Here is a 21,102-nt window from a genome sequence, read left to right as displayed (position 1 = left end):
ATAATAATTTTTTTTTCAATTTTAAGTAGGCTTCACACCCTGCATGGAACCCAACGTGGGGCTCGAACTCACGACCCTGAGATCATGACCTGAGCTGAGATCAAGAGTCAGACCTGGGTGGTTCAGCTAGTTGAGTGTCTGATTCTCAACCTCAGCTCAGGTCGTGATCCCTGGGTCATAGGATCGAGCCCCACATTGGGCTCCATGCTGAGCATGGAGCCTGCTTAAGATTCTCTCTCTCCCTCAGCCCCTGCTGCACTTGTGCCCACGCTCTCTGTCTTCCTGCCCCGCTGAAAAGTCAGACACTTAACTGAGCCACCTAGGCTACCCTAAAATGATAATTTTATAAAAAACCCAACAACAACAAAAACTTATCTTGGGAAATCTCAAAAAGCACATTAAGTAGAAAGAATAGTATAACAAACCTCTATGTGACCATTTTAAATTCAATATTAGTAATATTTGGCCAAATTTATTTCATCCATACCCATCATTTCCTCCAATTCAGTAAATCCCAGACATATAATCTCATCTATAAATACTACAGTATGTATCTGTAGGAGATAAGACACATTGCATTTATTCATTTATTTATTTTAAAATTTTATTTATTTATTTTGAGAAAGAGAGAGATAGAAATGAGAGGGGCAGAGAGAGAGAGCAGAGAGAGAAAATCCCAAGCAGGCTCCCCACAGTCAGCACAGAGCCCTATGTGGTGCTTGAACTCATGAACCGTGAGATCATGACCTGAGCCAAGGTCAAGAGTCAGATGGTTAACCCACTGAGCCACCCAGGTGCCCCAATTTGATAACTTTTGACATATTATTCGCCTGAGAAATTATCACCACAATCAAGATGAATATAGCCATCATCCCAGGTTTCCTCATGCTCCTTGGTAATCTCTCCATCCCAATGTACCCGCGTACTCCCATCCCTAAGTAACCACTGATCTACTTAGCATAGTTTGCATTTTCTAACATTTCTTAAAAATGGAACCACACAGGGGTGCCTGGGTGACTCAGCCGCTTAAATGTCCCACTTTGATTCAAGTAATGATCTCGAAGTTCATGAGTTCGAACCCACGTTGGGCTCTGTGCTGACAGCTCAGAACCTGAAGCCTGTTTCAGATTCTGTGTCTCCCTCTCTCTGCCCCTCTCCCACTGGTTCTCTCTCTCAAAAATAAATAAACATTAAAAAAACCCTGTTTTTAAATGCTAAGGGGCCAGTACTGTCCCTTTCAGAATCCAAGTATAGAGGAAAGAACACTGCATTAGGAGTCAGAGATGAGGAGGTGCTCACTCTGGCCCAAGTAGGTTTGCTGCTCTGGGTCCCATTTTCCTCATCTGAAAAATGGCCTGCATGATCTCAAAGACCTGTTTGATGATTCCTTGTAGGCTGACAGCATCCTTCTTACTGCTAGTTGAAAAAGGCTATTTGCTAACAGCTGTACAGCCATGTCCCCCTCTGCTGGCTGATTAACATGTCATAAATGTCAATAAAAGATTTGCATCTTTCCAGTGTGTAAGTTCTTTAAAAAAATTTGTTTTTTAAATGTTTATTTATTTTGAGAGAGAGAGCATGGGGGAAGGGCAGAGAAGGAGACAGAAGATCTGATAACAGCAAGCCCAATGTGGGGCTTGAACTCATGAACCGTGAGATCATGACCTGGGCCAAAGTCAGATGCTTAACTGACTGAGCGACCTAGATGCCTCTCTCTCTCTCTCTTTTTAAAAAATGTTCTAAAGTTTTTGTTTTTGTTTTTTTTTTATGTAAGTAATCTTTACACCCAATGTGGGGCTCGAACTCACAACCCTGAGATCAAGAGTCACATGCTCCTCTGACTGAGCCAGCCAGGATGCCTTTTAGAATTTATAAACCACACACAAAATGTTGACCAATTACAAAACTCTGTGTTTCAAGTCTTGGTTACCATGTTCATTTCTCCAGGTCCCTTATTGGTATATCACAAGGAACTATCTGTGTTCTCATCATCTAAATTAAATTTAGAAAAGCAGGTCAGATTTCAAATGAAACTGACATAGTGTGTTGGTCAAGGACTTCTGGCTGGAATGATGTAGCTCATTCCCTTAGATCACTCCAGTGGATCATTATCTCCAAAAAGAGAATTTACTGTTGGAGTTAGTATTGTGAGAAATTTCAAGAAACATTCAATACAGCAAAGCCGTGAGAAATCTGTCACGTATACCTTAAATAGTTAAAAAAAAATTTTTTTTTTACATGTACTTATTGTTGAGAGACAGAGAGAGACAGAGCACAAGCAGGGAGGGGCAGAGAGAGAGGGAGACACAGAATCTGAAGCAGGCTCCAGGCTCCGAGCTATCGGCACAGACATTGAAGCAGGGCTCAAACCCACGAACCATGAGATCATGACCTGAGCCGAAGTCAGATGCTTAACCGCCTGAGCCACCTGAGTATTTAATAATTTTTAATAACCGCCTGATTATTTAATAATTTTTAAATACTAAATATCACCTTAGCTTAAAACTTCCTATAATGATTTTCCTTCCTTCTTGAATGCATCTCATTATTACAATTATTATTGTTTGCATGTTTGTAAGTTACTTTAAGTGCTTTTGGTACCAAAATAGTTTCTATATTATTTTAAAGCTATTTTTATTTTTTTAATGTCTATTTATTTTTGAGGGAGGGGGAGGGGCAGAGAGAGAGAGAGAGAGAGGGAGACACAGAATCTGAAGCCAGATCCAGGCTCTCAGCTGTCAGCACAGAGCCTGACGAGGGGCTCAGACTCATGAACCTCAAGATTCTGACCTGAGCGGAAATCAGGTGTGTAACTTATTGAGCCCCCCCATGTGCCCCTGAAGCTACTTTTAGAATATAGCTATGCAGGCAAAGTCAAAAGAACAGGCAGAAAGAACTAAAGTAGAACAGAAGGGGAGGAAATGAAAAAATGAAAGTGGCTCCTTCCTCATTCCCAGGTCCACATACGCAGACAATTTCTGTTTACAGTTTCTCGTTTTCATTCGTTAGTTCATTATCCTTCTGATAGGAAATAAAATCCTTTCATGTTTTTTCCTGACTTATCAACTTTAGGCTATATTTTCCACTTTCTGGTATATAAGTGATTTATATAACACTCTCATTTACTCCCAGTGGTTCCAGTTGGCTTTTATTCCTACTTCTCCTACTGGCTTGCTGTCTTTAAAAATATCATATAAAATCATCAGCTTCTTAAATTAGAAATGTCACATTATATCTACTGATTTCTCTCTATGAATATGAGCAAATTAATGCATTTATTCTTTTAATCTCTTCTCAATTTTTGCTAGTTACACTATCGTACTTTGTCAAGATGAATATTTATATACTGTTTACCTACTTAAATATGAACTTGAATTTCCTCTTTGCTGTAGCAAACCATGTGTTTCTGCCTCAGGGCCTTTGTATTTGCTCTTCATGGCTCACTCCCTCACTTGGTTCAGATTTCAGCTCAGATCTCAGCCACCTCCCCAAAGATGTGTCTCCCCAGTTCTGAGAAAATAAGTCTATGCAAAGAGTTGTGTCGTGTTCGCTGAATGTTCCCAGTGCCAGGAACAGTTGCTGGCTAATAGGTGCTCAATAAACATCTACTGAATGAATACATCCTAAAAGAGTAAGACCAAAGAAGTAGTGTCATAAAAGCTGTGAATGTGCAAATACTATTAAAGAATGAAATAGTGTATTGGAACCCCCCCACCCCCCACCCCCCCCAAAAAAGGAAGGGGAGCCTGAGTGGCTCAATTGGTTAGGCATCGGACTCTTGACTTTGGCTCAGGTCACAATCTCTCAGTTGGTGAGTCGAGCTCTGAGCTCTGATAGCTCAGAGCCTGCTTGTGATTCTCTTTCTCTCCCTCTCTGCCCCTCCCCAGCTCATACTTTCTCTCTTTCAAAATAAACAAACAAACAAACAAACAAACAAACAAACAAAAAAGGAAAATGCAACCATATGTCTTTGGCAATCAAAGGAGAATCTTGTGAATATTTGCCTTTCTATTTCTAATATTAACTGTGTTGTACTTTGGTCAATTTATGTTTATTTATTTAAGCAATCTCTACACCCAACATGGGGCTTGAACTCACAACTTCAAGATCAAGAGCCACATGCTCCTTAGAGTGAGCCAGCCTGGTGCCCCTCTGTTTCAGTTTCTAACTGCTAGGACCACATCATTTTCCTATTTTTGGATTGATTGGTTGATTATTACTATTTTTCAGTAATCTCTATACCCAATGTGGGTCTCAAACTCACATTCCTGAGATCAAGAGTCGCATGCTCTATGGACTAAGCCAGACAGGCGCTCCTTTTTTTTTTTTTTTTTTTAATGTTTGTTTATTTTTGAAAGAGAGAGAGTGAGCAGGAGAGGGACAGATTGAGAGGAGAGAGAATCCTAAGCTGTCAGCGCAAAGCCTGATGGGGGGCTTGAATCCACAAACTGTGAGATCATGAGCTGCGCTGAATTCAAGAGTCAGACACTGAACTGACTGAGCCACCCAGGTGCACTTTTTTTTTTTTTTGCTGGAGAATATCTTCAAAAAATTCCTCACGCAGGGTCTATCTTTACATGTGAAGGTATCTTTATTTTGCCTTCACTTTTGATTGATGCCTCAGCTAGGTATAAAAATTTTAGGTTCTAAGACTTTTATCCTCCATCTTTGAAGACATCACTCCAACATCCTCCAGCATTTGGTGAAGAGAAATCTGAAGTCAGTCTCATTTGGATATTCTGCAAGTGCCATGGCTTTTTACCCTGCTCTTGGGAAGATTTTTGGATTTCTGAAATCTCATCTAAATGTGTGGGCCTTTCCAATTAGTCCTGACACTTGGCGAGTGGCATTTTTCTATGATTTATTTCCCCACTCTGGTCTTTGTTCTCCATCTTTACCTTGACATAGCCTCCAAGTGCTATCTTTTTGATTTCTGTTCTGAGAGGCTTCCTCTACTTTGTCCTCCCAATTACGCAGCCTTCCACGAGTCCCCTTTATCATTCTTCCAATCCATTATGTTACTTCGGCAATCACTCTTCCAGTTGTCCAGTCAATCTCCCTTCCCTGCAGACTGTTTGTTTGATTGATGCACTACCCTCTGAGTATACTAAATAGGACAATTTTAAATCTCTTCTGTTTCTGGAGTTATTTGTGTCTCCTGTGGGGTCTGTTATTCAGTTTGTTTCTCTTGGTCCTTCTCTTCCATGCTGCTGCTGCCTCTCTTCCTGTCCGGTGAGCTCTGACATTCTCGGACCCACAGGTAGGAGCAAAGGCCTCCACTGGGTAGTCGAGGGTGTGGTGGGTGGGGTTCTTCAGTACTGATGTTCTCTGTTCTCCAGCCGGCCCCTCCTGAAGGGGAGACTGAGCTGCTTCTGAGTAAGTGGCACAGCTGGCCTTCCAGCATGCCTCACTGCAAGATGTGTGGGTGAGGAGCCAGCAGGCAGGCTGGGGAACCCCACAATCCCCAAATTAAAAAGGGCTGTACTTTAGATGGAACAGGTTGAGTGTGTTTTTCTCCTAGGCAGCACTGCCTTTCCCTGCTCCCCACCCACATCTGCTATGGGGCTCTGAAGTCAGTTCAGGCACTGTTCTCCTTCGCCCAGGCTTGGAACACTACACTGGGTGCCCTCCTTGGGCTACCTGCCCACTTGCTTTAGAGAACGGTACACTGGCTTTATCCCAAGGGCAAAGGCACTGGGAGCAGAGCCTAGTGCTTTACAAAGTGCCCAACAAATATTTGTGTAACAAATAAGTGAAAGAAGCCGAGAGGGGAGGGAACCGACCGTCCCCGTAATTCCAAGCATGCTTCTTTAATGAATTACTCTAAATATGGCTTCCGGGCCCAGCCCTGCTCTTTGTATTTGTTGACCTCAAGCTTTCCAATTGCCAGGATTCCTTCATTACATGCGGTGTATTGGGCTAAGGGCAATTTCCTCTTCTTTTTCTCTACCCATGTGATCCCACCTGTTCACTCTCCTATAATTTCTTAATTAAGCAAGAAAGAGTAAGATGGGTATGTTCAATCTGCCATATTAAACCAGAAATATATCTGAAAGTATAGCTACTAAAAAAGTTGTACTTTTCCACATCCATTGAACCCTCACAGGATGGAAAGTGGAAAAAACTAGGAGAGCTTTTTCAATTTATTATATATTGATATTTTATTTGGAGATTAGGGAAATAATACAAGTTAAGGGAACACCTGCACAAAAATTAGTGGGAAATGAGTTAAAAAGTTTTTGCCTAAAGGCACACCTGGGTGGCTCAGCTGGTTAACTGTCTGACTTTGGCTCAGGTCATGATCTCACAGTCCGTGAGTTCGAGCCCCACGTTGGGCTCTGTGCTGACAGCTCAGAGCCTGGAGCCTGCTTTGGATTCTGTGTCTCCCTCTCTCTCTCTGCCCTTCCCCCACTCACACTCTGTCCCTTTTTCTCTCTCTCAAAAATAAACATTAAAAAAAAAGTTTTTGCCTTTGTTTTTAATAGAATTACAAAATATTTGTCTAAGTTTATTTTGAGAGAGAGACAGAAAGAGTGAGCCAGAGAGGGGCAGAGAGAAGGAGAGAGAATCCCAAACAGTCTCTGTGCTGTCAACATGGAGACTGATATGGGGCTTGAGCTCATGAACCGTGAGACCATGAGCCGAGACCAAGTTGGACTCTCAACCAACTGAGCCACCCAGGTGCCCCTAGAATTATAAAATTTTAACATAGCACCTACTTAATACATGTTTATACATAAAATGAGTGATAATAAATAATAGGAAATTTCAGGAATAAGTGAAATTTCAGGAAAAATACAGTTTTGTCAGTCGAGTATACACTTCATTTGAAATAAATTTAGCTTTTAAAGAAAAAGGAAGTAAAGAATATTACATGGAGAAAGAAAGTTGCAGCATAGAGTATACACACATTCATGCACATTAGAAATGTGTATATATGGGGCACCTGGGTGACTCAGTTGGTTAAGTATCCAACTTGGGCTCAGGTCATGATCTCACGGTTCATGAATTTTTTTTTTAATATTTATTTATTTATTTATTTTTGTAGTTCTATTTAAAAAAAAAAAAATTTAATGTTTTATTTTTGAGACAGAAAGAGACAGAACATGAACGGGGGAGGGTCAGAGAGAGAGGGAGACACACAATCCAAAGCAGGCTCCAGGCTCTGAGCTGTCAGCACAGAGCCCGATGCAGGGCTCGAACTCACAGACCGTGAGATCATGACCTGAGCCGAAGTCGGGGGCTCAGCCGACTGAGCCACCCAGGCGCCCCTGTAGTTCTATTTTTTTAAATATAATTTAATGTCAAATTGGTTTCCATACAACACCCAGTGCTCATCCCTACAAGTGCCCTCCTCAATGCCCATCACCCACTTTCCTCTCTCCCCCACCCCCATCAGCCCTCAGTTTATTCTCGGTATTTAAGAGTCTATTATGGTTTGCCTCCCTCCCTCTCTGTAATCCCCCCCTTATTTATTTATTTATTTATTTATTTATTTAAATGTTTATTTTTGGAAGAGAGATACAGACAGAGCATGAGCAGGGGAGGGGCAGAGAGAGAGGAAGACACAGAATCTGAAGCAGGCTCCTCTCTGCACAGAGCCTGACGTGGGGCTCGAACTTACGAACCAGGAGATCATGACCTGAACCAAAGTCGGATGCTTGACTGACTGAGTCAGCCAGGCGCCCCATCTTGGTTCATGAATTTGAGCACCCATTCTGGTGAGTTGGAGCCCTGCTACTAGTGCTCTCTCACTTGGGGGATTCTCTCTCTCTCTCTCTGCCCCTCACTCACTTGTGCTCTCTTTCTCTCTCTCTCATAAAATAAAATATGTATATACGTGTGTATGTGTGTGTCTATCTCTGTGCACACACCATACATTTAGATCTGGATATACCCACCTGTATAAACACAAAGGAAATAATTAGAAATAACAGCAAACTGTTAACAACAGTCATTGTAGGAGGTTTAGGATTAATACAGTGGTGACTGAGAAGCACTAGAATCATGACATTTATTCCAAGTAAGAGGGACTCTTTATATACAGTAATAATGTAATATGTTTGACTTGAAAAAATACATACAGGGGGGCCTCCAGTTTGTTCTGATATATAAAGAGTTTGGAAGTTGTCACTCATGTTCTTGTAAGAAAAAACCTGAACAAAGTGAAAGTCAATGATTTGAATGAGTTTTCTTGGAGCCATCAGAGAATTAAGGCTGCAGGGCAAGTTGTCACCTCAGAATCTGGAGACAGGTAGGAAGTGTTAGGGGCTGGGTGTGGATTAGCAGGAAGCTCCTAGGGGCTGTGGTTTTAGAGAGGCCTCCACATTTCAGTAGATTTTACTTCCAGAAACCCCACTAGGTTTTCATTATGAAGAGCCACGCAGAAACACTTGGGTTTCTGGCAGGGGGAGGGGGGGAAAGAAACCATTTTGAAATCTGCCCAGAATGTTCCCCATAACAAAGTCCTCTTCAGCAGGTGATGTAGACTTTATCAGAGCCTTATCTGACTTTGGGGGAGGCAAATTACCCAAATCCAGCCCCCTCTAGCCTTCTTGTCTCACCTAAGGGGGAAGACTGCTGAGAGACACTAGTGAACATTATAGCCTCAGCACACTCCTACTGAAAGACTGAGGTTTAGTACAGCCTTCCAGAACACTTTCTCTCTCCCTTCCCAACAGGGCTACAGAATATTAACAGTGGATCACAGCTGAAAGAGCGGCAAAGTTGCAGATCCTGTTTAAGGGGGAGTTTCAGGGAATCACAGACACAACAGGAGAGACAAAAACAAGGACGTGAGAGGAAATGAAATCCCTTGACACCTACAGCTACAGCGAACGTGAACCACAGTCCAATTCCTAGCCAGATTAACATTAAACCGTATGCTGAACGCCTACTTATCTCAGTCCCTATTTCCCAATACATGATGTCTGGCTTTCAACAGAAATTTGTAAGGCACACTAAGTTTCAAAGCAAGAAAAAACATAGTGTGAAGAGGCAAAGCAAACATCAGAACCAGATTCAGCTAAGATTCAGACTTTTGAGTTTATTTTTGTATTTTTTTAAATTTTTTAAAATTTTTATTTATTTTTGAGAGAGACAGAGACAGAATGTGAGTGGGTTAGGGGCAGAGAGAGAGGGAGACACAGAAGCAGAAGCAGGCTCCAGGCTCTGAGCTGTCAGCACAGAGCCCGACGCAGGGCTTGAACTCACGAGCTGTGAGATCATGACCTGAGCCGAAGTCGGACACTCAACCGACTGAGCCACTCAGGCGCCCCCAGACTTTTGAGTTTAAAGTAACTAGGACTGGGGCACCTGGGTGGCTCCATTGGTTAAACGTCTGAATCTTGATTTTGGCTCATGGGTCATGAGATCAAGCTCTCCACACTGGGCTCTCTGTGTTGACAGCATGGAGCTTGCTTGGGATTCTCTGTCCTTCTCTCTGCCCCTCTCCAGCTCGTGCCCTCTCTCTCAAAAATAAGTAAAACATTAAAACAAAACAAAAAACAAAACAAAACAGAAAAACCCCCACCACCACAGAACTGAATGAATGCCGTGAAGGGCTCATTAACAGACTGGCCACAATCAAGGAAAGACTCAGTGAGCCAAAAGATGTGTTAATAGAAACTCCCCAAACTGAAATGCAGAGAAAAAATAATGAAAGGACAACAAAACAAAACAAAACAAAACAAAACCCCAGAACAGAATATCCAAGAAGTGCAGAACAATTTCAAAAAGTGCAACATATATGTAATTGGAATACCAGAAGAAAGCGAGAACAGAGCAAAAGAAATAATTTGAAGTAATAACGGCCAAGAATTTTCCAAAATTAATGATACCAAATCACACATCTAGGGAATTCAGAGAAGGACACCAAGCTGGATAAATACCATAAAAACTACAACTAAGCATATAGTATTCAAATTGCAGGAAACTAAAGACAAAGAGAAAATCATCAAAGAAGTCAGAGGGGAAAATGTCTTACCTAGAAAGGAGTAAGGACAGGAATTATCTGGCCTTTTCATCAGAACCCGTGAAAGCAAGAAGAAAGTGGAGTGAAATGTTTTAAATGTTGAGAGAAAAATCCACCAACTTAGAATTCTACATCCAGTGAAAACATCCCACAAAAGTGAAGGAGGAATAAAGACTTTCTCAGACAAACAAAAACTGAGAGAATTCTTACCAGAAGACTTGTCTTTCAAGATGTATTAAAAGAAGTTACACAGGAAGAGGACAAATTATACAGGCGGAGAGCTTTGGAGTACATAAAGAGAGCAATGCAGATGGAATAAATTAAAATAAAATTAAGAAATTACATTTCTTCTTTAAAAAAAATTTTTTTTTAAATGTTTTATTTATTTTTGAGACAGACACAGACAAGAGCATGAGCAGGGGAGGGGCAGAGAGAGAACGAGACACAGAATCCAAAGCAGGCTCCAGGCTCTGAGCTGTCAGCATAGAGCCCGACGCGGGGCTTGAACTCACAGACCGTGAGATCATGACCCAAGCCGAAGTCAGACGCTCATCTGACTGAGCCACCCAGGTGCCCCCATTTCTTCTTTTTTTTAAGTATATATATTTTGAGAGACAGAGAAAGAGAGAGAGAGAGAGAGAGAGAGAGAGGAGAAAACGAGTGAGGGAGGGGCAGAAAGTGAGGGACAGAGAGAGAATCCCAAGCAGGCTCCATGATGTTAACACAGAGACCAATATGGGGCTCAAACTTATGAACTGCTACGTCATGACATCAGCAGACAGCAATGCTTAACTGGAGTCAGATGCTTAACTGACTGAGCCACTCAGATGTCCCACTATTTTTTTTTTTTTAAGATTTTTTATTTGTAAGTAATCTCTACACCCAATGTGGGGCTCAAACTCACAATCTCAAGATCGAGAGTTGCATGCTCCACTGATTAAGCTTGCCAGGCACCCCTACATTTTTTATTCTTAATCAAGCGAATAGATAACTCTGTCCAAAATAGTAATAGTAACAGCGAATTGGGTGATTATAGCATATGGAAAAGTGAAATGAATAAAAGCAATGTTATAAGGCACAGTACAAAGGAATTGGAGAAACTATTATATGGCACCTGTACTATCCACAAAGTACCTGTACTTTAAATCAGTATATCGAATCAATATAGTAGTGTTGAGAGTGGATCATATTACTTATAAATGTATATTGTAAATTTTAGGATAATCACTAAAATTTTTTGAAAAGTAATAAATTGATACACTGAGAAGTGAGAAAATGGAATCATAATACAATGCTCATTTAAAATCAGAGGAAGCAAAGAGGGGAGGAAAAAAAAGTACAAAGAATTAGTACAACAAACAGAAAACAGATATTAATCCTATTATATTAGCTATCAATTTAAGTGTGAGTGATCCAAATATACCAATTAAATACCAGATATTGTCAGAGTGGATCAAAAAAAACCAAGACCCAAGTATACGTTGTCTACAAGAAGTGCACTTTAGGGACGCCTGGGTGGCTCAGTCCATTAAGCATCCGACTCTTGATTTTGGCTCAGGTCACGCTCTCATGGTTCGAGAGATCAAGTCCCTTGAGCTCTGTGCTGACAGCACAGAGCCTGCTTGGGGTCTTTTCTCTCTCACTCTCTTTCTGTTCCTCCCCTGCTCACATTTTCTCCCTCTCAAAATAAATAAATAAATTAAAAAAAAAAAAAAAAAGAAATGCAAGGAGAAATAGACAAACTCACTATTGCTGCTAGAGACTCTAACACTCCTCTTTCAGTGATGAATAGATCCAGAAGGCAGAACATCAGTAAGGACATAGTTGACCTGAACAGTACCATCAAGCAACTTGGTCTGATGGACATTTATAGAGTATTTAATCCAACAACTGCAGAACATACATTCTTCTCAAGCTCATGTGGACCACTCACCAAGATAAACCATATACTGGGCCATAAAACATACTTGAAGGAAGTTAGAAAAGAAATATATACAAAGTAATATTCTCATATCAGAGGAATTTAAACTAGAAATCAATGTAGATATCTTAAAACTCCAAATATTCGGAAATTACACAAGACTCTCTAAATCACATATTAGTCAAAAAAAGAGGTTGCAAGAAAAACAAACATATTTTGAGCTAAATGAAAGTATAGCTTATTAAAATTTGTGGAATGCAGTAAAATCAGTGCTTAGCAGGACATTTATAACATTAAATGTATACACCTAAAGTCAACAATCTAAGCTTCCGTTTTAGGAAACTAGAGAAAGAAGAACAATTTATGCTGAAAGCAAGCAAAGAAAAAATAATAATAATTAGAGCAGAAATCAGTGAAATCAAAAACAGGAAAACAACCAAGAAAAAGCAATGAAATCAAAAGCTGGGTCTTTGAAAAGATAAAATATATTTTGAATTCTTAAAAAAATTTTTTTTTTTAACGTTTATTTATTTTTGAGACAGAGAGAGACAGAGCATGAACGGGGTAGGGTCAGAGAGAGGGAGACACAGAATCTGAAGCAGGCTCCAGGCCCAACATGGGGCTCGAACTCACGGACTGTGAGATCATGACCTGGGCTGAAGTCGGATGCTTAACCGACTGAGCCACCCAGGCGTCCCCATTTTGAATTCTTAAACATTAGCTTTGGTGAAGCTATTTCTAGCTGTTTTGGCTAGAAATACATATGAGAAACCCCTTTAGAAAGTGGGGCACCTGGGTGGCTCAGTGGTTAAGTGTCAGAATCTTGGTTTGGGCTCAAGTCATTAATTATTTCGAGGTTTCATCAGCTCTAGCCCAGTTTCCGGCTCTGCACTAGCAGCCTGAAGCCTGCTTGAGATTCTCTCTCTCCCTCTCTCTGCCCTTCCTTCCCTTGCTCCCAATGTCTCTGTCTCTCTCAAAATAAATAAACTTAAAAAAAAAAAAAAAGTATTATGAGCTAGGGGCGCCTGGTGGCTCAGTCGTTTAGGCATCGGACTTTGGCTCAGGTCATGATCTTGTGGTTTATGAGTTTGAGCCCCACTGGACTCTCTGCTGTCAGCACAGAACTTGCTTCATATCCTTTGCCCCTCCCTTGCTCGCTCTTTCAAAAATGAACATTAAAGAAAAAAGTAATATGAGCTGTAAGAGAAAATCATTTAGTTTCTTGCTTTAACATTTTATTTTGCTGTTAATATTTTATTGGACCGTAAATGGATATTCTCTGGTTATTAATTTTTTTTTTTCATTTTTTAAACTAAGCTGTATGCCCACTGTGGGGCTTGAACTCATGACCCCAAGATCAAGAACTGCATGCTCTAGCCACTAAGCCAGCCAGGAGCCCCTCTCTGGTTTTAGAAGTATAGCTGGTCAGCGTAATTATGTCTATTTAATTTTTAAACTTGAGTGTTATTGTCAATGTTACGTTCGTTTCAGGTATACAACACAGTGGTTCCACTTCTCTGTATGTTATGCTACGCCCACAAGTGTTAGCTACCCTCTGTCACTGTACAACACTATTGCAACATCAGTTATGTCTTTATCTGTCTTTGCTGAGCCTAAAATTAGGAAATTACAGGTCTCAGAACAAATATATCACTCATGTCTTAAGTGTTATGAACTCCTCAAAGTTTTGTGAAAAACAACTCTCTCCACTATCTTGACTATCCACTTAACAAAGCTCCCACTTTGTGATTTATTTTCCACAGTTTCATTATACTGCTGGGTTTTTCCCTTTCCCACCATAGTTTTGGACTGTTTTTCTCTTAAAAAAATTCTTTTTAATATTTATTTATTTTTGACAGAGAGACAGAGCACGAGCAGGGGAGGGGCAGAGAGAGGGAGACACAGAGTCCAAAGCAGACTCCAGGCCCTGAGCTGTCACCATAGAGCCCGACGTGGGGCTCGAACCCACGAGCCATGAGATCACGACCTGAGCTGAAGTTGGAGGCTTAACCAACTGAGCCAGCCCAGGCACCCCGGGAATGTTCTTCTCTTGACACTAGTTGGTATATGCACACGAACTCCTGGACACACGGACTCAGGAGCTCCTTCAAGGCAAGGTCTACTTAAAGATAGCAACACAGTGCTCTTTTTTTTTTTTTTTTTTTTTTAAGTTTAGTTATTTTGAGAGACAGAGAGAGGGTGAGCAGGACAGAGAGGGAGGGGGAGTCACAGAATCCCAAGCAGACTCCACACTCAGAGTGGAGCCCGATGCAGGACTTGATCTTACCAGCAGGAGATCATGACCTCAGCTGAAATCGAGAGTTGGCCACTTAACCAATGGAGCCACCCAGGCACCGCAACGCAGTGCTTTTCATATACTAGGGATGCAATAAACATTTGTGGAATGGATGCAGCATGTTTTTCCTACATAATAGCTAATTAGAGACATCAATAAGCTGGGCACAAGCAATAAGCGTGGGGGTGGGCAAAAGGGAAGAGGATTAAAAGGTACAAAATTCTAGTTATAAAATAAGTAAGACATGGGGATACAATGAACACCATAGGGAAGCTATGTAACAACTTTGTATGGTGACAGATGGGAGCTAGACTTATCAATGTGACCACTTTGTAATATATATAAAAATACATAAATGAATCACTGGTTTACACTTGAAACTAGTAATGCAGGTCAACTACACTTCGGTTAAAAAAAATTAAACTGTATCTAATTTTGGATTTTCACCTTTTGGAGTTATCCACATTATGACTTCCTCCTAATTAGTGCACAGAGGCCCTGCCCTAAGTAGCCAGGATGGCCCAGTAAGGAAACAGACTTTTAACTCCACAAAGCTATTAATACAAACAAAAACAAGGGGGAGTCAAAAGAACGTGCAACTTGTGATCTCAGGGTCATGACTTTGAGCCCCATGTTGAGTGTAGAGATTACTTAAAAAAACAAAACAAAAAAAACAAAACAAAACAAAAAACCAAGTTAGACAAAAATCTCAGCTCTGCCTGAACTGCCTTACTATTCCCACACATCCTGAGTTCTCAGTTAATGTTATCCAGTCACATAATCCTCATTCTCATCCCCAAAATCTCAATTTATATTCGACAGATTTGAAATTTAGAATGTAAATCAAGGCTGCACTAAGGATTAGCTTCCGCATGATTTAGAGAAAACTCCGGAGTGTCACTGGAACTGCTTAAGGAAAATTTCAAGCATTATGAAATATTTCAGAATCCATTAAGGAGCACAGATTTGTTATGTGCTCCCAAAGCAAAAATATTTACTCCAATCCTTATAAAACTTAATAATCAATTAAGCATTTTAAAATCATATTTAACTGGCTTTCCCATAAAACTTAATAATCTATTAAGCGTTTCAAAATCACACTTAACTAGCCTTACTCCCAACCTACATACTCCAACTTTAACACTCAAGACAAATGTACCATTATACCAGTGACATGCAATAAAGGGGTCTTTCTAGAACTTCACTATCCAATAGGGTAGTCACTGTTCACACTGGAGCTAGTCCACATTGAGGCCTGTTGTAAGTGTCAAAGACACAAGTCTTCTGTACTAAAGACTTAGTACAAAAAGGAGAATATATGTAGCTCTAAGATTTTTAAGTAATCTCTATACCCAATGTGGTCTAGAACTCTCAACCCTGAGATCAAGAGTCGCATACTCTACTGAGCCAGCCAGGTCCCATGTATTTAGCTTTTATTTATTTATATTTTAAAGTTTATTTTTAAATTTTTTATATTGAGAGAGCAAGAGAGCGTACAAGTGGGGGAGGAAGAGAGGGAGGGAAAGAGAATCTGAAGCAGATTCTGCACTGTCAGCACAGAGCCTTATGCAGGGCTCAAACCCTGCTCAGATGACCTGAGCCAAAGTCGGACACTTAGCCAACTGAGCCACCCAGGCGATCCTAAAAAAATACATAATTAAAGTTAACCTCCTTGTCTCTCTTAAAGTTAAAAAAAATTTTGGGGGGGAGGGAAACAAAAATAATATAAAAACAGGGAGGGGGACAAAACAGAAGAGACTCAAATATGGAGACCAAAAAGGGTTGCTGAAGAGGTTGTGGGAGGGAGGATGGGTTAAATGCGTAGGAGGCATTAAGGAATCTACTCCCGAAATCATTGTTTCACTATATGCAAACTAATTTGGATGTAAATTGTAAAAAATAAAAAATAAATTAAAAAAAATAAATTGATACCACTTAAAAAAACTTTTTTTTTTAAAGTAATCTCCACACCTAATGTAGGGCATGAACCCATGACCCTGAGATCAAGAGTTACATGCTCTACTGACTGAGCCAGCCAGGTGTCCCTCTTTTTACTTTTTAAAAATTATAGTACAGTTGACACACAATGTTACTTTAGTGTCGGGTGTACAACATAGTGAGTGAGTCAATACATTATGCTTTGCTCACAAGTGTAGCTACCGTGTTATCATACAATGCTATTATAGTATCACTGACTATATTTCCTAAATTGTGCCTTTTATTCCCATGACTTATTCCTTCCCTAACACTGGAAACTTGTACCTCCCACACTCCATTCCTTCTGCCCATCCCTCCTCCACTGGTAGCTGTCAGTTTATTCTCTGAATTTATGGATCTGCTTCTGCTTTTCAGATTCCACATGTAAGTGAAATCATATAGTATTTGTCTTCGTCTGACACATTTCACTTTAGCATAATACCTTCTAGGTCCATCCATGTTGTTGTAAATGGCAAGATCTCATTCTAAAGCTGAGCAATACTCCATTGTATGTGTCTTTTTTTTTTTTTTTTAATGTTTATTAATTTATATTGAGAGAGAGAGAGAGAGAACGTAGGGGAGGGGCAGAGAGAGGGGGAGAGAATCCCAAGCAGGCTCCGCACTGTCTGTGCAGAGCCTGACATAGGGCTCAATCTTACAAACTGTGAGATTGTGACCTGAGCTGAAACCAAAAGTTGGATGCTTAACCGACTGAGCCACCCAGGTGCCCCTGTAGGTGTGTCTTTACCCCTTCATCTATCAATGGATCTTTTTACTATCTTAATGTGGCTACTAGAAAATTTTAAATAACATATTAGCACACATTATATTTCTATTGGGCAGCATGGCTCTGGAGAAACATTTGGAGCTTCTGACCAGATAGATAGTATGCATTAGAAGACGAAGGCCTTGAATAACTTCTCCCACCACCGTTCCCTGGTGCCACCTCTTTTACCTGCTGGCCACTTGCCAGTCTTCAGCACAGGTGGAAACGCCGTGTTACTGTACTCCTGTTACACATCAAAACCACACGGATTCTAGCCATCCTTGCTTTTTAGTGTTCCGCTTCCGTTAGAAGCTACAGTGTGTGCCAGTCAAGAAGGAACATTTTGAAAAAAATTTTAAAGTTATTTATTTTGAAAAAGAGACAGCATGAAGGAGGGGCAGAGAGACGGAGGGAGAGAGGGAGGGAGGGAGAGGGAGAGGGAGAGGGAGAGAGAGGGAGGGGGAGAGAGAGAGAGAGAGAGAGAGAGAGAGAGAGAGAGAATTCTAAGCAGGCTCTGTGCTGTCAGCATAGAGCCCAATGTGGGGCTTGAACCCATGAAACCATGAGATCATGACCTGAGCTGGTATCGAGTCAGACGCTTAACCGACTGAGCAACCCAGGCGCCCCAGGAACATTTTTAATTACGGCAGTTAAGACTCTTTTGGGGATAATTTTCCCATATAGAGCAACAAGGCCATAGAGCCTTAGGACAGGTTGAAGGAAACCTTTGGACAAGGTGTTTGAATGCAATCAAGGGCAGAAAAGGAGAAAACAGGATCACAGGTGGTCCTGGAGAAAGCCAGGAAATGGAAGCAAATTTCAGGAACACTCCTGGGGTGATCTATGTCAAGTGGGAACTCTTCAGTCATCAACAGGGGCCCCGGATCTAACTGCAAGGTCATCCCACTTGCACATGCTCATCATGGTGCCCTTGGTCATTAGGGTCGCTGGTGTCACACCTGACCAACATGGATTCCTGTGTCTGGATGATGGACTGGTTACCTAAGTGCCATCCAGCACAGCAGCTGCCACCCACACACACAGCAATGGAGCAGCTGGACTACGGCTAGTGCGACCGGAAAGCTGAATTTTACATGTTAGTTAGCTCACATTTAAATTAAGCATGTGTGGCTGGTGGCTGCCGCACCGGCCACTGCAGGTGTGAGCCTTGCTTCCCCAAGGGTGGTGTGCAGACGAGCAGCATAGGACCCTTTGCGAGCTTGTTAGAAATGCAAAGTATTTCTGACTTCACCTGGAGTTCCTGAAGTACGTTCCACAGCATAACAAGACCGCCAGGGGATTCCCATGCACATTAAAGTTTGGACAGCACTAACTTAGAGTGGGGGGGGGGGGTCTCATTTGAAAACACTAGAGCCCATAAAATTGTATAAAAAGTTAGCATACCTAGGAGTGCCTGGGTGGCTCAGGCAAGTCTCCAACTTCAACTCGGGTCATGACCTCACAGTTTGTGAGTTCGAGCCCTGCGTTGGGCTCTGTGCTGACAGCTTCAGATCCTTTGTCCCCCTCCCCTGCTTGCACACGGCACTCTCTCAAAAATGAACAAGACATTAAAAAGAAAAGTTATCGGGGCACCTGGGTGGCTCAGTTGGTTAAGTGTCTCTTGATTTTGGCTCAGGTCATGGTCTCACGGTTCCTGAGATCGAGCCCCGTGTCGGGCTCTGCGCTGACAGTGCAGAGCCTTCTTGGGATTCTCTTTCTCCATCTCTGGCCCTCCCCTGCTTACACACGCTCTCTCTCTCAAAAAAAGAAAACAAAACAAAACACAAATATTAAAATAAAAAAGTTATTTACGTATTTTATGTATGTGTAGGGGTGTGTGTATGTGTATACACTTGTCTTCTTCCCTTCCCCTGGAAACAACATCCATACTTTTTCCTCAGATTTTGCAAGTTCCCAAACTGAGAAGTTTTAGCCTACAGGAATATGACCCCATTAAGTAGGAGAGCAGATTTCACCAAACAAAGAAAACTATGAAGTTATCCTCTGCTATGTACTCTTCAGTTAATGAAAGGCAAAACCCGGCCATTCCTAGCTCTGAGTTCTTCCATTGAGCTCTCGTCATGTGTGGTAATGACACGGATACACTTTTTATTTCAAAATACGACATATACACACATCAGTAGAGGCTGCGCACACACACGTGCGCATACACACACACATATAAATATTCTATTGTGTACCACAAAGATCCTTATTTTTTTAGTGCAAAATTGGCCACAAAGAGCATTCCAGGACAAAGACCAGTTTGTGCTAATATGTGTTGCTGGCACAACTGGTAAAGGTTTAAAAATTTTTTTCTTTTAATGTTTATTTATTTTTGAGAGAGAGAGAGAGAAAGAAAGAGAGAGAGAGAGACAGCATGAATGGGGGAGGGTCAGAGAGAGAGGGAGACACAGAATCCGAAGCAGGCTCCGGGCTCTGAGCTGTCAGCACAGAGCCCGACACGGGGCTCGAACTCACAGACTGTGAGATCGTGACCTGAGCCGAAGTCGGAGGCTCAACTGACTCAGCCACCCAGGAGCCCCACAACTGGCAAAGGTTGAAGTACCAATGTGCTACTGTAGGTGCTGCTCATTTTTTGGTTGGACTCAACCAGGAAATATTTTTTTCAATTTGTGTAATGACTGTCTAGTTATCCTCTACAACATAAAACCATGAATAAAATCAGTTGATAGTATGACTATTTAGCTTACTTTTCCATTACTAAATAGTGCTGAGTTTATATCATAATAAAAAAAATAACGGTCTTTTGTTACTTCTTTTAGCCAAAAACTTACAAACGAAGGTGTAGTTAGGGATGAGGCTGTTTTCAGGCTTGTAAACTTGCCTCAGAGAAATAACCCCCCCTTTGTTAACAATAAAATGTCCTGACATCTCTGCTAAGGCAATGATTGATTCCTGGAGTTAGATAGTATCCTAGAGTCTCAAAACAGCTCTAAGAGGGGCACCTGGGTGGCTCAGTCGGTTGAGTGTCTGACCGGCTCAGGTCATGTTCTCACAGTTTGTGAGTTCGAGCCCCACATCAGGCTCGCTGCTGTCAGCACAGAGCCCACTTGAGATCCTCTGTACCCTCCTCCCTGCTTGCATGCTCCCAAAACTAAAACATTAAAAAAAAAAAAAAAAAAAGGCTCTAAGACTCTGCCTGATTCACTATCTTCCAGCTGGTATTTAAGAGGAAACATGCACAAACTGTTAGTTGGCTAATGCCAGGGGAAAATGAACTCAACCTATACAGCTCTAAGTATTCTCAGATGAAGAGAACATTTCTGAGTTTGGACTTTTTTTTTTCCTGGTAACGTAAATTTATAATGGCAGAACTACTGATTGTACTTGCATTAGGCAGAGTTAGGTCTCCTTAATAAGCATGTTCACTAATCAGTCTGATGAAGGAAAATAACTCGGGAGCACTGGAAACTACAAACAGTCCAATACACATTTAATATATTTGGCTTTTGTAGGGTAAGAGATTCTTTAGAAACCAGCCAGCTAAAAGGGCTATTTACCATGACATTTCTAATATTTTTCCACCTCTGTAGTGTGATGGATGCCATTAAAACACAAGGGCTGAAAAACAGTCCTCAACTGTCCAGTACCAGATACGGGACAAATGTCACCCACACAGCTATGGCGTGATGCTCCCTGGTACAGAAGGTCTTCTCCATTCTTCTCTCCAGAAAGCACACTGGAAAGCAAGTGAGGGGTGTTATTGTAAGAATAACCTTGAATCCAGTCCATCATTGTCCAAGAGTCGTACGGTCGGACACTCAACTGTATGATTTTCATGACATCTCACACCTGATCATGACACACACCTTTGTGTCGACACCATCTCTGAGGATCCCTCAATCACTTATTGCCTTGCCCTCAGTCTGGGCCAAGGTTCTCATCTGCACTCAGTTTTAGATAACTTATTTAACTTATTAACATAACTAATACAGGGAGCGCCTCGGTGGCTCAGTCGGTTAAGCATCCGACTTTGGCTCAGGTCATGATCTCACAGTTCATGAGTTTGAGCCCTGCGTTGGGCTCTGTGCTGACAGTGTGGAGCCTGCTCAGAATTCTTTCTCTCTCTCTGCCCCTCACCTGCTTGTGCTTTCTCTCTCTCAAAATAAATAAATTTAAAAAAAAAACCACCCATAACTAGAAAG

General features: G+C 41.4%; 1 pseudogene; it reads left to right on the top strand.

The window, feature by feature from the left end:
- LOC145712968 (small ribosomal subunit protein uS2-like) overlaps window positions 1-18,003 on the top strand; it is a 28,855-nt pseudogene extending 10,852 nt beyond the window's left edge.
- The last annotated feature ends 3,099 nt before the right edge of the window (window positions 18,004-21,102 follow it).

This window comes from Panthera onca, chromosome A2 (assembly GCF_046562875.1).
Source record: "Panthera onca isolate mPanOnc1 chromosome A2, mPanOnc1 haplotype 2, whole genome shotgun sequence".
In the NCBI taxonomy this organism is placed as follows: domain Eukaryota; kingdom Metazoa; phylum Chordata; class Mammalia; order Carnivora; family Felidae; genus Panthera; species Panthera onca.
Note: the sequence above shows the minus strand (reverse complement) of the source record. Positions and strands in the feature narration are given on the sequence as shown.